The sequence below is a fragment of the Bubalus kerabau genome, chromosome 5 (genome assembly GCF_029407905.1).
Source record: "Bubalus kerabau isolate K-KA32 ecotype Philippines breed swamp buffalo chromosome 5, PCC_UOA_SB_1v2, whole genome shotgun sequence".
Classification (NCBI taxonomy): Eukaryota; Metazoa; Chordata; class Mammalia; order Artiodactyla; family Bovidae; genus Bubalus; species Bubalus kerabau.
The window spans coordinates 83,846,675-83,862,003 of NC_073628.1; the positions used below are offsets into that span (position 1 = coordinate 83,846,675).

A 15,329-nucleotide genomic window follows, 5' to 3' on the forward strand; every position below is an offset into this window, starting at 1 on the left:
CATCACCAGATGAATAGATAAAGAAGATACACACGCATGCGTGCACACACACACAGACACACACGAATACTATTCAAACATAAAGAATAAAAAAATTTGCAACAAAATGGATGGATCTAGAGGATATTAGGCTTAGTGAAATGCCATACAGAGAAATACAAATACTGTATGTTGTCACTTATATGTGGAATCTAAAAAATAAAACGGATGAGTGAAAATAACAAAACGGACTCACAGATACAGAGAATAAGCTAGTGGTTTATTACTGGTAGAGAGGGGAGAGGAAAGCAAGGAAGGGCAAGATAGGGGTAGGGTGTTAAGAGATACAAACTACTGTGTATAAAATAGATAAGCTACAAGGATATACTGTGCAGCATAGGGAATATAGTGATTTTAAATAAAGTATAATCTATACAAATTTTGGATCACTATGTTGTACACTTTAAACTAGTATAATATTGTAAATCACCTATGGATGGCTAGGTGCTTAGTCGTGTCCAACTCTTTTCGACTCCATAGACTGTAGCCCTCCAAACTCCTCTGTCCATGGGATTTTCCAGGCAAGAATACTGGAGTGGTTTGCCATTTCCTCCTTCAGGGGATCTTCCAGATCCGGGGAATGAACCCACATCCTCTGAGCCACTGGGGAAGCCCTACCTCCATAAAAATAATTTTTTTTTTTAAAAAGGAAGCAGCAGTGCTCGCTTCGGCAGCACATATACTAAAAATTGTAACGAAACAGAGAAGATTAGCATGGCCCCTGCGCAAGGATGACACGCAAATTCGTGAAGCGTTCCATATTTTTACACTGTTGGTGGGAATACAAACTAGTTCAGCCACTATGGAGACCAGTGTGGAGATTCCTTAAAAAACTGGAAATAGAACTGCCTTATGATCCAGCAATCCCACTGCTGGGCATACACACTGAGGAAACCAGAAGGGAAAGAGACACATGTACCCCAGTGTTCATCGCAGCACTGTTTATAATAGCCAGGACATGGAAGCAGCCTAGATGTCCATCAGTAGATGAATGGATAAGAAAGCTGTGGTACATATACACAATGGAGTATTACTCAGCCATTAAAAAGAATACATTTGAATCAGTTCTAATGAGGTGGATGAAACTGGAGCCTATTATACAGAGTGAAGTAAGCCAGAAAGAAAAACACCAATACAGTGTACTAACGCATATATATGGAATTTAGAAAGATGGTAACAATAACCCTGTATACGAGACAGCAAAGAGACACGGATGTATAGAACAGTCTTTTGGACTCTGTGGGAGAGGGAGAGGGTGGGATGATTTGGGAGAATGGCATTGAAATATGTATAATATCATATATTAAACAAGTCCCCAGTCCAGGTTCGATGCACGATACTGGATGCTTGGGGCTGGAGCACTGGAACGACCCAGAGGGATGGAATGGGGAGGGAGGAGGGAGGAGGGTTCAGGATGGGGAACACATGTATACCTGTGGCAGATTCATTTTGATATATGGCAAAACCAATACAATATTGTAAAGTTAAATAAAATAAAAATTAAAAAAAAAAAAGGAAGCAGCAAAGTTTTTTGGCACATCCTCCCTCCAGGGCAAAAATCCCCTTCCCAGTGCCATTATTTTGCTTGGGGCAGGCCAAGAGAGACAAGATTTGAAGCTGGCTTCCCATGCAGGTATTAACCAGGTTCAACCTTGCTTATCTTTCAATATTAGAAGACATAAGGTACAGTTAGGGTTGTTTGAATACAGGGTGAGTCTGGCCTCTTGACAAGAGGGGCAGAGTCCCTCAAAAGAGTACCAAGTCACTGGCACAGGAATGTTTATTACAACAGCATTTATAGTAGAAAAAAATTAATAGCAACCGAAGTGCCCAGCAATAAGGGACAAGCAACATACATAAGGATACATCCATTCAGTAGAGTTCTGCTGCTGCTGCTGAGTCACTTCAGTCGTGTCCGACTCTGTGCAACCCCATAGACGGCAGCCCACCAGGCTCCCCCGTCCCTGGGAATCTCCAGGCAAGAACACTGGAGTGGGTTGCCATTTCCTCCTCCAATGCATGAACGTGGAAAGTGAAAGTGAAGTCGCTCAGTCGTGTCCGACTCTTAGCGACCCCATGGACTGCAGCCCACCAGGCTCCTCCGTCCATGGGATTTTCCAGGCAAGAGTACTGGAGTGGGGTGCCATCGCCTTCTCCGTCAGTAGAGTTCTAGTAACTGTTAAAAAAAATGTTCCAATATGGAAAGCTCTCAAAAATATATTACTGTGTTAAGAGCCACGTTTATAGCATGGTTCTTTTAGGTTAAAATATTTATGTGGCTAAAGAAATTGATATATATGGGATATATGAGGGAGGTTTTTAACCTTTCATTTTCTACATTTCTGTACTGTTTGAATGTTCTAATCTTATATGGGCTTTACTTTAAAATACCACTGAGGATTATCTGGGAAGGAAGATAATGGCTTATTTTTAAAACCTATCTGTTGTGTATTCTTGTGTTAAAATACATGGCTCTTCTACTCTTACAAATAATCTATTCTTGTATATGAAAAATTAACATTTTTACACACATATATGTTTGACTGAATCACTTTGCTGTACAGCAGAAATTAACACAACATTGTAAGTCAACTATACTTCAATAAAATAAAATTCATAAAAATTAACATTTATTCAAAGACTACTTTAGGCATTTTTTAGGTGATAGCCATTATTGCTGGCACGACTACCACCCCTCCTCGTGCCTGGCGCATAGTAGATGCTGAGTAAACTATTCACTGGATGAATACTTTTGATGAATAGGTTGGAGGCATATCTTTCTGACTTTTGTTTACCTTCAGAGAACATTTCCTGGGTTAAATTCCTGCACTTACGGAGCTCAGCCCCTCAAGCTCTCCCACAGTCTCTGAAGAGCAGGTTATCTTTTTTATTTTATTCACTTTTTTTGGCAGGGAGTGCATTTCTCTCAGTGAATGGGATCTTAGTTTCCCAACCAGGAATCGAACCCATGCCCTCTGCATTGGAAGCATGGAGTCTTAACCACTGGGCCACTGGGGAAGTCCCAGAGCAAGTTATCTTAAATGTAACCTTTGCAGCCCTGGTGTTCTACCCAAAAGTACATTTTCACACCTTCATTTAGGAATTATTTATTGGTCACTTATATGTACAAGGCAGAGGAAAGGGCTGGCGTTAGCTTCCCCCAATTACTTTGAGAATTTATTATTTAATCAATAAATATTTACTGAGGATCTATCATGTATTCCAGGTGCAGGGGCAAAACAGACGTGGTTTCTGTGCTAAAGGACCTGGAGGTCAAAGGCCATGAATCTCAACTCTATCAGACCCCACACCTCTTCTTAAAATAAATCATTTTTAGTATCCCTCTTCCTATCTGAAGAAAATCGGATGATAAAATGGCGTATCTATAAAGTCATTTTTTATGTCCTAAATTTAATATAAAGGAGAAATGCAGGGAAAGCGATTAATAATAAAAGTGTTGCTGTTTAAGCATGACTTCTAGAACAATAACAAAGTGGTCAGATACTTGGGTGCATACATAGTACCACCTTGAAAACAAGGTGCTATAACAATCTGCTATAAATACAGATGGATGACGTAGTTGCTGTTGGCAATAAGCTTTTTGCAATTATGAATGACTTTTGAAAAGAAATTATGCATAGATACTACCCTGGAAATTTTGGTGCAAAAATTCACTGTGTTTCTTTGTGAAAGTCAGGGTCTGTGCTTGGATAAATGCCGACTGGCTTTTTGTCTCCACGACCACCCAGTGGGACGTGGGAGTTGGGTGACCTGACCTGAGAGTTGAAGGACATGGAGTGTCCCCGCCCTAACCACGAGTTGCCGGGTTCATTGTCTGCTTGGGTGACAAAAGCAGAAAGGCTCGAGGGAAGACACTAAAACACCCGGTCCAGAGGCTGCCAGGGGAGGGTGCAGAGAACCAGCCCAGTCACACTGCATATCTTCAAGCTGCAGGAAGTCCCGACACCCAGGAAAAATGTGGTGTGCAAGCCCCAGCACTAGGACTGGGGTGTAGGCTTTCCAGGTGCCAGACAGCAGGGTTCTGGCTGAGGCAGATGTAAAGGTGATAATCAAATAAAACCCCCATCACAAAGGGCTTTAAAATAAGTACCAAGAGTATGCCAGCTACGTATATGTACGCCCTCCCCCATGGCACAGGGTTGTGTGCCAGCCTATATCTATTGATTTAAAAAAGCAAACTTTTTTAAGTTGCCTGAGAAGCAGAGTGATGATGGCAACTCCTGAGAGCCCTAGAGAACAGTCCAGTGGTCAAAAAACAGACAGTGGGATCAGGCAATATTTTCTTACTGTTTTTATTTCTTATGAAGTTTACGCATTAATATTTAATTATAATTTATAAACTTTAATATATGGTGCATTTTTTAAAAGATAAATACATCATGTGCATTTGTGCATATTCAGTCACTTCAGTCGTGGCCAACTCTTTGTGACCTCATGGACTGCAGCCCACCAGGCTCCTCTGTCCATGGGATTTCCCAGGCAAGAATACTGGAGTGGGTTGCCATACCTTCCTACAGGGGATCGTCACGACCCAGGGATCAAACCTGCATCTCCTGCGTCTCCTGCATGGCAAGCAGATTCTTTACCACTGAGCCACCAGGGAAGCCCAAATACATCATATTGCTATAATACAATCATTAAAATAATTATATAAATACCAATAGTAATTAATTCTTAGAGAAATATTCTTTATTTCTCTTGACTTCTTTCTAATATATTTACTTTTAAATTCATCACAAAATAACACAGATTTGTGATAAAATATATTCACACAGCACTGCAGGATATGAACTGAAAAGTTAAATTCCCTTCTCCTATCCCTAAACTCCCACCTTCTAGAGGTCAGAGTTTCTCTAGTATCCTTCCCTGAAATTTTTTTCTATGCATATGCAAATATATTCATGTATATACAGTCTAGAACCTCTTTAGAAACATACACATGTGCTTAAAGTAGCATCAGGCTTCCCTGGTGGCTTAAACGGTAAAGAATCCTCCTGCAATGCGGGAGACCTGGGTTTGATCCCGGGGTTGGGCAGATCCCATGGAGGAGGACATGGCAACCCACTCCAACATTCTTGCCTGGACAATCTCCATGGACAGAGGAGCCTGGTGGGCTACAGTCCATGGGGTCACAAAGAGTTGGACATGACTGAGTAACTAAGCACAGCACACACAGCATACATAGTCTTGTTTGGCAATTTCCTTTTTTCATTTCACAGTTCTTTCCAGACAGTACATTTAGAGCTACTGGGTTGACCAAAAAGTTCATTTGCGTTTTTCCAAACCATGTTATGGGAAAACCTGAACAACCTTTTTGGCCAACTCAATACAAATTTTTTCTGCTTGGGTCTAGATCGCCTTTGAACCAATGTACCCCAGTTTATTTAAGCAGGGAGTATGGGCACCATCTGGAAACTTGGGGGTGGAGAGCACAGCAAACCTGACAAGATGCATTCAGCCCTGCAGCCTCTCAGGCACACCTGGGGAAGGGTGGGGCAGAGGGGCCACCTTCCAGAAGGTGGCTTTTGTGTGTCATTATCCCTTCTCCCGGAGAAGGCAATGGCACCCCACTCAGTACTCTTGCCTGGAAAATCCCATGGACGGAGGAGCCTGGTAGGCTGCAGTCCATGAGGTAGCTAAGAGTCGGACACGACTGAGCGACTTCACTTTGTCTTTTCACTTTCATGCACTGGAGAAGGAAATGCAACCCACTCCAGTATTCTTGCCTGGAGAACCCCAGGGACGGGGGAGCCTGGTGGGCTGCCGTCTATGGGGTCGCACAGAGTCGTATACGACTGAAGCGACTTAGCGGCAGCAGCATCTCTTCTCCCATTGCAGGCCTGAGAAGGGGCCTTAGATTCCAGGTCCCCTGGAGAAGAAAATGGCAACCCACTCCAGTATTCTTGCGTATGAAATCCCACAGACATAGGAGCCTGGTGGGTTACAGTCCACAGGGTCACAAAACATTTGGATGTGACTCAGCAACTAAACATCAACAACAACAAAGAGTCCAGTGCACAGACCATATGGATGAGAAACTTGAGGGGTTGTGTTGACCCAAGTCACCACCAGCTGGTGGAAGAGCCTGAGAAGTGAAAGTGAAAGTTGCAAAGTCGCTGAGTCGTGTCCGACTCTGCCACCCCATGGACTGTATCAGTTCAGTTCAGTTGCTCAGTCGTGTCCAATTCTTTGCAACCCCATGAATCACAGCACGCCAGGCCTCCCTGTCCATCACCAACTCCCGGAGTTCACTCAGACTCATGGCCATCGAGTCAATGATGCCATCCAGCCATCTTATCCTCTGTCGTCCCCTTCTCCTCCTGCCCCCAATTCCTCCCAGCATCAGAATCTTTTCCAGTGAGTCAACTGTTTGCATGAGGTGGCCAAAGTACTGGAGTTTCAGCTTTAGCATCATTCCTTCCAAAGAAATCCCAGGGCTGATCTCCTTCAGAATGGATTGGTTGCATCTCCTTGCAGTCCCAGAGACTCTCAAGAGTCTTCTCCAACACCACAGTTCAAAAGCATCAATTCTTCGGCACTCAGCTTTCTTCACAGTCCAACTCTCACATCCATACATGACCACAGGAAAAACCATAGCCTTGACTAGACAGACCTTTGTTGGCAAAGTAATGTCTCTGCTTTTGAATATGCTATCTAGGTTGGTCATAACTTTCCTTCCAAGGAGTAAGCATCTTTTAATTCCATGGCTGCAGTCACCATCTGCAGTGATTTTGGAGCCCCCAAAAATAAAGTCTGACACTGCTTCCACTGTTTCCCCATCTATCTCCCATGAAGTGATGGGACCAGATGCCATGATCTTCGTTTTCTGAATGTTGAGCTTTAAGCCAACTTTTTCGCTCTCCTCTTTGACTTTCATCAAGGGGCTTTTTAGTTCCTCTCCACTTTCTGCCATAAGGGTGGTGTCATCTACATATCTGAGGTTATTGATATTTCTCCTGGCAATCTTGATTCCAGCTTGTGCTTCTTCCAGCCCAGAGTTTCTCATGATGTACTCTGCATATAAGTTAAATAAGCAGGGTGACAATATACAGCCTTGACGTACTCCTTTTCCTATTTGGAACCAGTCTGTTGTTCCATGTCCTGTTCTAACTGTTGCTTCCTGACCTGCATATAGGTTTCTCAAGAGGCATGTCAGGTGGTCTGGTATTCCTATCTCTTTCAGAATTTTCCACAGTTTATTGTGATCCACACAGTCAAAGGCTTTGGCACAGTCAATAAAGCAGAAATAGATAGTCCATGGAATTCTCCAGACCAGAATACTAGAGGGGGTAGCCTTTCCCTTCTCCAGAGGATCTTCCCAACCCAGGGATCAAACCAAGGTTTCCGCATTGCAGACAGATTCTTTACCAGCTGAGCCACCAGGGAAGCCCAAGAATACTGAAGTGGGTAGCCTATCCCTTCTCCAGCAGATCTTCCTGATACAGGAATCAAATTGGTGTCTCCTGCATTGCATATGGATTCTTTACCAGCTGAGCTACCAGGGAAGCCTGTACTTGACCCAAAGTCCCCCAGCGCAGCTGACCCACCACCCCTCCCTATGGACTCTATCCCCCTGCCCTCACACTCCTCCACCCTGGCCTCTTCCTCCTCTCGGTCTGGGAAGAGCTTTGAAAACTGCTGAGAGGGGGCTTCATGTGCCTTACCCAGAACTAGGGGTCAGGGCAGCAAGTGGCCTTTGCTGTAGCTTCTTTGGGGAGTGAATCCATCTGACTGATGGAGTTTTAAAATAATAGATTTATTGGAGTATTTCCCTCCATATTTAATAAGTGAATACAACCTATGATCTCATTATCTGAAAAGAAGCAGCATTAATATTTTCAAAGATGCCCCACCAGAAATTTTTCTGTGAATTTATATGTGTATGTGTGTTTTTTTATCTTCAGAAAATGATATATTTTCCATAGTTTTGTCACACAGCTTGCTTTTCCCCCTTTGTGGTGGAGGGGACTATATGTTATTTTCTCATGATAATAAATGTTATATCACAACACAATTTTCAATGGTTGGATCATGTTCTATATTATGAATGTACCATAATTTATCCAGCCAACCTTCTACTGGTGCTGGTTTGTAATCAGATCAACTGTAAAGGGGTTAAGTTATCACCCAGTCCATATTTCCTGCACTTTCTCTGAGTCCAGCATGTGCTGAGGGAAGGGCAGAAGGCTGGTCACAGCTCCTGTTCTCCGGAAGCCAAACATCTGCAAACATGTTGAGAGTTTGAATGAGAGGAGGCACTTCCCCCGCGGTTCAGTGGTTAAGACTGCGAGCATGGGTTCCATGCCTGGTGGGGGAACTAAGATCCTGAATGCCACACTGTGTAGCTGGCAGGGGTGGTGTGTGGGGTGGGGAGAATGACAGCAGACCATGCATCATTTTACTGGAGGTTGTAAATGTGCCCTAGTTGAGAGAAGGGAGTGATGGAGCGTTGCCATGGTGAGGAGGTTAGACTGTGGTGTCAGGCAGACCTCGGCTTGGGTCAGGCCGGGCCACTTAAGCAGCTTGGGTAAGGAGGTCTTGAGTAAGTTATTTGGTTCTGTGCCCAAACCTCAGTCTCTTCATCTATGAAATAACTAGTGATAACCATACAATGGGATATTTTCCAGCCATGAGAAAGGAATGTAGTGCTGATACATGCCACAACGTTAGACAAATCTTCAGTGTAAAGTATTACACTGAAGTGAAAGAAGTCAAATTCAAAAGATCAAATACTGAATGATTTGGCTTTTATAAAATATCCAGAATAAATACTGATAGCTTCCAAAGGCTGGGGGAGGAGAGGAGGAGGAGTAACTGCTTAGTGGACACAACATCTCCCCTGGGGAGTAATGAAATCCTTTGGAAATAGAAGCAATAGTTGCACAATATTGTATATATACTAAATGCCACTGTACTGTATACTTTGAAGTGGTTAATTTTAGGTTATGTGTTCACTCCTTAAAATAAATGGTCATAGTAACTGTACTTACCACATAGGGAGGCTGTGAAAGTGAAGTGAGATAAAGAATAGAAAGCATTGAGTGCAGAATTCAGCACAGAAAACTCAATTAGTGTCAGCTATGGTTACAAAGCCCCTCTTTTGAACAAAGCCTTCCAGGGCTTGGATTTCCAGGAAAAGCCAAAGCCATTACTCCATCTACGACCTAATGCGGGCCCGTCCCCTCCCTGGCCTGTTTTCCTACTGTTTCCCCGACTGCATACACAGGACTTGGGGTTCCTGCAACCCACCAGCCACACTGCCTCCCTAGGGCCTTTGCATTAGCGTTTGCCTTCCAGACACTCGCAGCCATCACCTTCAGTGTTTGTTTCAGACTTCCCTGACTAGGCTGCTTCACAGTGTCTTCCTTCTTAAAAAAAAAAATTATTTGTTTGGCTGCACCAGGTCTTAGCTGCAGCATGTGGGATCTAGTTCCCTGACCACGGATCAAACCTGGGCCCCTGCATTGGGAGCATGGAGCCTTAGCCACAGGACCACCAGAGATGTTCCACCCTATTTTCCTTCCCTACTCTTTATACCAATTCTACCAAACTGTGTAGTTACACCATCCCAAATTCACATCTTATCAATCACTTCTTGTGCTCATTGTCTGTCTCCTCTCAATTAGAACCCCATGGGGGCTAGGAGTTTTGCTGTTCGGTGCATTGCTGTGTTCCCAGGGCCTGGGACAGTGCTGGGCTGATGGTAGGCACCCCTGGAACACCTCTGAATGAGTCAGGGCAGGAGACCAGCGTGCCTCCCCTGTAATTTGTGTCAGGGTGGGGGGGCTCAGGAAAGTATCTGAGGCTCACGAGGGATGTCGGGGGCTCAGAAATCCTAAACTTCTGAGGTGAGTGTGCTGAGAAAGAACTGGAGCAAGAGCACATCAAGCAGGGGACAGGCTCCAGAAAAGTCAGGGAAGGTCTGCTTTGTCCTGAGTGGTTGTCCGAAAGACAAGGCTGTCATCTCAAGCCTCAGTCCCTTTCGAGTTCCTGCGAGAGAACTGCTTGACACCTAGCTGTTCCTGGATGGATGAAAGAGGGCAGGGCAGCTGAGGAAGAAGGCGCCCGCTTGCCCATCGTCTCCAGGGAAGTACCAGCTGCAGGATGGTAGTGGGAACTGCATGGGGCTTGGAGGTGTAGGTAGATCCATCTCCACCACATACAAGCTGTGGGATCTTGGGTTGGTCATCTACATTCTTGGGGCCTCGGTTTCCTCACTTGTAAAACAAGAGAAAAGGCAACAGGAAAAAAAAAAAAAAAGAAAGGAAAAATGGGAGAAAAGGCACAAGAAGAGTGGATTATTGAGGAATGGATTAAGGTAATAGGTGCATGGCAGCTAGAAAAGGTCCTGGCCTAGCATGCATACTCACTCCTTCTTCTTCCTTTCAGTGGGGCTGAAGAGGGCCTCACTGGGTTGTGCTGAGTCTCTGTTTCTAAGTAGATATGTATGAGAGTGAAGTCTCATAAGAGGGTTTATTGTGGGTCTACTTGGAGTACGTGTAAAAGACGCAGGTTCAATCCCTGGGTCGCAAAGATCCTCTGGAGGAGGGCGTGCAACCCACCCCAGTATTCTTGTCTGGAGAATCCCATGGACAGAGGAGCCTGGTGGGCTACAGTCCATGGGGTCGCATAGAGTTGGACATGACTGAAGCATGCATGCACATGAAGTACACTATTGGTCAGAGCTATGAAAAGATTTGCAATAAAAGGCTGGTGGATTGTGTCCCATGGCTTCCCAGGTGGCACAGTGGTAAAGAACCTGCCTACAATGCAGGAGACTCGGGTTTGATCCCTGGGGCGCGAAGATCCCTTGCAGAAGGAAATGCCAACACATTCCAGAATTCTTGCCTGGAGAATCCAAAGACAGAGGAGCCTGGCAGACTACAGTCCATGGGGTTGCAAAGAGCTAGACACGACTTAGCAACTAATCAACAGTATACTGTGTCCCACGGGTTGTTCTCCGCAGTCTAATAAAACCACGGCTGCATCTCCCATCAGAAGGGTGGGGCTGAGGGCTGCTGCCGCCTCTTTGCCAGGCCTTGTGGTGGACATGATGAGACTCAGGGACTGCTGCAGAGCTTCAGACAGTGGGGTGGGGGAGTGTCTGGGTCAGCAGAGGGGGCAGGCAGTAATCCTAGCATACGAGGGACCAAGGGCCAGAGAACTTGGTACAGATGAAAAATCCACTGGATATCTGGCCACCTCTGTCTGTTCCCTCTGGTCCCCTCAACTCCAAACACAGCACTAACTCTTTGTTCGTTTCCCGTGACGTCTGGGGTGACAACCTGCGGGTTGCTGTGAGCCTGGAGGCCCCTGCACGGTGTGCAGTCATGGGCACACCTCCGAGGTCCTTTCCCCTCTGAACAGCCTGTATGTTAAAGAAAAAAAACATGTATTCATGCTACTTGTTAAAGATGCTAGAGTCCACTCTATTCAGGAACATCTTAGATATAGGGACCACAATGACTGAATTTTGCAAGGGAGGGAGAGAGATTGGTCTCAGCTCCAAATACAGCTTAGGCAAGGAACAGGATGGGAATCAGTGGACAGAAATTACTAAGAAGTAATTGCTAAAATTACATCAGGGGAAAGGGGAATTCTGGCTAATCAAGCTAACAAGATTCTTGCTGAAGACAGGCCAGGGTGACCAGATATCACCTGGGGCTAGTGAAGGACGAGGAACCTGATCAGACATGGAGGGTGGGGGGTTCCTGCTAAACTAACATAGCAGTAAGTAAGTGTGTTGCTCACTTATGCCCGATTCTTTGAGACCCCATGGACTGTGGCCCACCAGGCTTCTGTGTCCATGAGATTTTTCCAGGCAAGGATACTGGAGTGGGTTGCCATTTCCTTTTCCAGGGGATCTTCCCAACCCAGGGATCAAACTCGGGTCTCTGGTGCTGCAGGCAGGTTCTTTACCGACTGAGCTACAAGGAAAGCCCAGGGTTCTTGCTAAAACTGGATTCAAGTGCACAGATGAGCCCAGGAGAAGTTTCAAGAACCTGACTAAAGTTAGGCCAAACAAAGGATCCTTGCCACCTTCAGGCACTACAGTTTCGCTCTCTGTACCCACGACCCTGGCTCAGGTCCAGAGCCAAGGGACTCAGTGAGACCCTGAAACCAGTCCCTGCCATGGCAAATTTCTGCTGGATGGGGATGGAGTCCCTGTGGCAGAGAGAGGGAGAGGAGCTGGCCTCAGGAGGAAACCCCTCCTACTGGTGATGCCTGGAGAGTCTAACATTTTTGCGCCCTCTCTCCTGGCTGCTGACTTTTGGTGCCCATCTCACTGCTCACTGAGGTTTCCACCAAAGAGGGTCAGGAAAAATGACAGGAGATTGAAAACTCAAATACTACTGGGGTTGCAACTCTGGTTTTTAAAATTAAATTAATTGATGATTAAACTTTTAAATAAACTGAAGTATAGTTGTACAATATTATATTTTACAGAAGTACAATAGAACGATTTACAATTTTTAAAAGGTTATACTTCATTTAATTACTATAAAATATTGGCTATATTCCCCATGTTGTATAATATAACCTTGTAGCTTATGTTTATTTTTTTTCAAGGTTCAAAGTATGTCACTCCACTTTATTTTTTTAATTAATTTTTATTCAGTATAGTTGATTTATAGTGTTGTGTTAGTTTCTGCTGTACAGCCAAATCAGTTATATGTTTATGTATATCCACTCTTTTTTAGATTCTATTCCTATATAGGTCATTACAGAGTACTGGGTAGAGTTCCCTGTGTATACAGTAGGTTCTTATTAGTGATCTGTGCTATGCTGTGCTTAGTTGCTCCATCCTGTCTGACTCTTTGCGTCCCCATGGACTGTAGTCCACCAGGCTCCTTTGTCCATGGAATTCTTCAGGCAAGAATACTGGAGTGGCTAGCCTAAACCTTCTCCAGTGGATCTTCCCAACCCAGGAATTGAACTGGGGTCTCCTGCATTGCAGGCAGATTCTTTACCAGCTAAGCTACCAGGGAAGCCCATTGGTTATCTACCTTGTAGCGTATTTTACACCTGTTTGTATTTCTCATTCCCATACCCCTATATTGCTCCTCCCCCCTTGCAACTGTTCTTTTTTTTTTTTTTTTAATTTAAATTAAACATTTTTTTGGTTACACCACAAGGCAAGGGGGACCTTAGCTCCCCACCAGGGATTAAATCCATGCTCCCTTGCATTGGAAGCACAGTCTTAACCAATGGACCACCAGGGAGGTCCTCTGTTTTTAAAAAAATAATTTAGAGGAAGAAAACTAAGCCTGACTAAAAAGAACACTAGAAAAATTTTATATTTGAGATGTGGTTTGAAATAAATTAATAACTGAGTTCTGCACACAGAGAGAGCTCCAAAAGACTCAGATATGTGAGTTAAATTTTCAAATCCCTCACAGAATCCCTCAGAGACTCCTTGAGTCGGGGGGAAGTTATGCTCAGCGAACCTTAGAATCCTGGAAATCCTTTATTCCAGAGCTTGAACTGGGCTGCATGCTGGAATCACCCGGTAGCTTTAAAAACTTCTCATGCCAGGGTTCCACCCCTGAGGCTCAGGTTTATTCCATCTGAAGTACAATCTGGAGTCAGGGGTTTAAAGATGTCCCCAGGAGATGACATCACAGTGTGAATATGGCCCAGTTCGGGGGCAACATACTCCTCTGTTTCCTCCTTTTGTGCCTTAGGAAACTGAGGCCCAGGGAGGGGAGGGCTTGCCTGAGGCTTTGCCTGTCTGGGCTTTGTCCATCTCCCTCAGAACATTGCCCCAACCCCCTCTTCAGGGAAATGACAGGTTTTGCCCCAGATAAGGGCTCCGCTCCCTGCTGCCCTCACGCCCTAGGTGTGGCTGATTGGCATGCTAATTCTGCCCAGCATCACCTTCTGGGCGGCTTCACAAGTACCTGTCAGCTGACCACTTCCTCCAGCAGCTCCTTTCAGGCTTCAAAAACTGTGGAGAAACTTAATATGGCCCCAAGATCCTTTCATCCCATCAGAGCCTTTCATCTGAGCCTTTTAAAAGTGAAAAGTTTCACCTACCAAAGAACCCCCAGGAAGAAGGTAGGAGACAGGTACCACTTCCCCCATTTCACTGCTGGCAAAACTGAGGCTCTGGAAGAAGCTGTCAGTTGCTGCCCTCTCCTTGTCCCCCCTCTAGTTCCTCTTGAGATAAATCAGTTGACACAAACCTGCAGGCGCTGAAAGAAACCCCACTGAGTCTTTCAGAAAGAGCTGGTGGACTAGACAGTGGCATTGGCTTGGACAGCCTCCCGTGTCTTCTTGTGTCTTGGCAACTGGGGTGGGTGCTGCACCCCCTTACTTTTGTACCCTAGGAAGCCGAAGGCCCCCGCCTTGTATAACCACTGCCCGTGCAGCCACGTTGGAGCTAGCCCCGGAGCTCAGCGGACACCAGGGACCTGCCCTCTGGGAGCTCACAGGCCAGATGGGAGCCGAGATGAGGACACCTGAAAAAACACTGCAAAGCAGCATGTGAGATGTGAGAGACCCAGCAGTGGAGGTCGTGGGGGGTGGGAGGGCGCGTGGGCAGAGCCAAAGGGAGTGCACAGGGTCCCTCTGCCTCACTCACTCTGCAGCACCACCAGTAACGGCCTAAGCACCAGCCAGAGGCTCCATGGGCAGTCTTTGGAGTGTTCGTTGCCATGTCAGCCGAGGCGTGCACACGGCCTGGGCTATCCAGCTTAAAAAGCCTTCTCAGGGGACTTCCCTGGCAGTCCAGTGGTCAAGACTCCAGGCTCCCAGTGCAGGGAACCTAGGTTCAATCCCTGGTCAGGGAACTAGATCCCACATGCTGCAACTATGACCTCGGTGCAGCCAAATAAATAAATATTTAAAAAAAAAAAAAAAAAAGCCTTTTTGGGAAGTGGGGAGTAGGTGGCAGGGAGGGAAGGGCCTCTACTCTCTGCGGGCACATTTTACAGAGGAGAAAACCAAAGCCTGGAGACATTAAAGCCCTTGCCCAAGGTCCAACGACTAATCAAGACTAAAGTGAAAACAAACGCAAGAATCTGCACCCTTCCCTGGGGGCTGGTAACCTGACCCAGAGCGGGCAGGACCCCCGAGCTTGTGCAGTGTGCCAGCCCCCAAGGCGCCCTGACCTGCTAGGTGTTTATCATAATGAAAAGTGCACCGAGTCTCTGCTATATGCTGGATATCAGGCTGGTGTTGAGGGAGTGGAGAATAAGTCAGATTCAGCTCCACTAGTCTCCCAGGGCAGGTGGATGTTTTCTCAGGCATCCCAGGCAACATGCAGA

General features: G+C 45.6%; 1 non-coding gene across 1 annotated transcript; it reads left to right on the plus strand.

The window, feature by feature from the left end:
* Positions 1 to 697: 697 nt before the first annotated feature.
* On the plus strand, positions 698 to 805 carry LOC129654434 (U6 spliceosomal RNA). The gene has a single exon (XR_008715499.1). It is a non-coding gene; the product is annotated as a U6 spliceosomal RNA (small nuclear RNA).
* Positions 806 to 15,329: the final 14,524 nt, after the last annotated feature.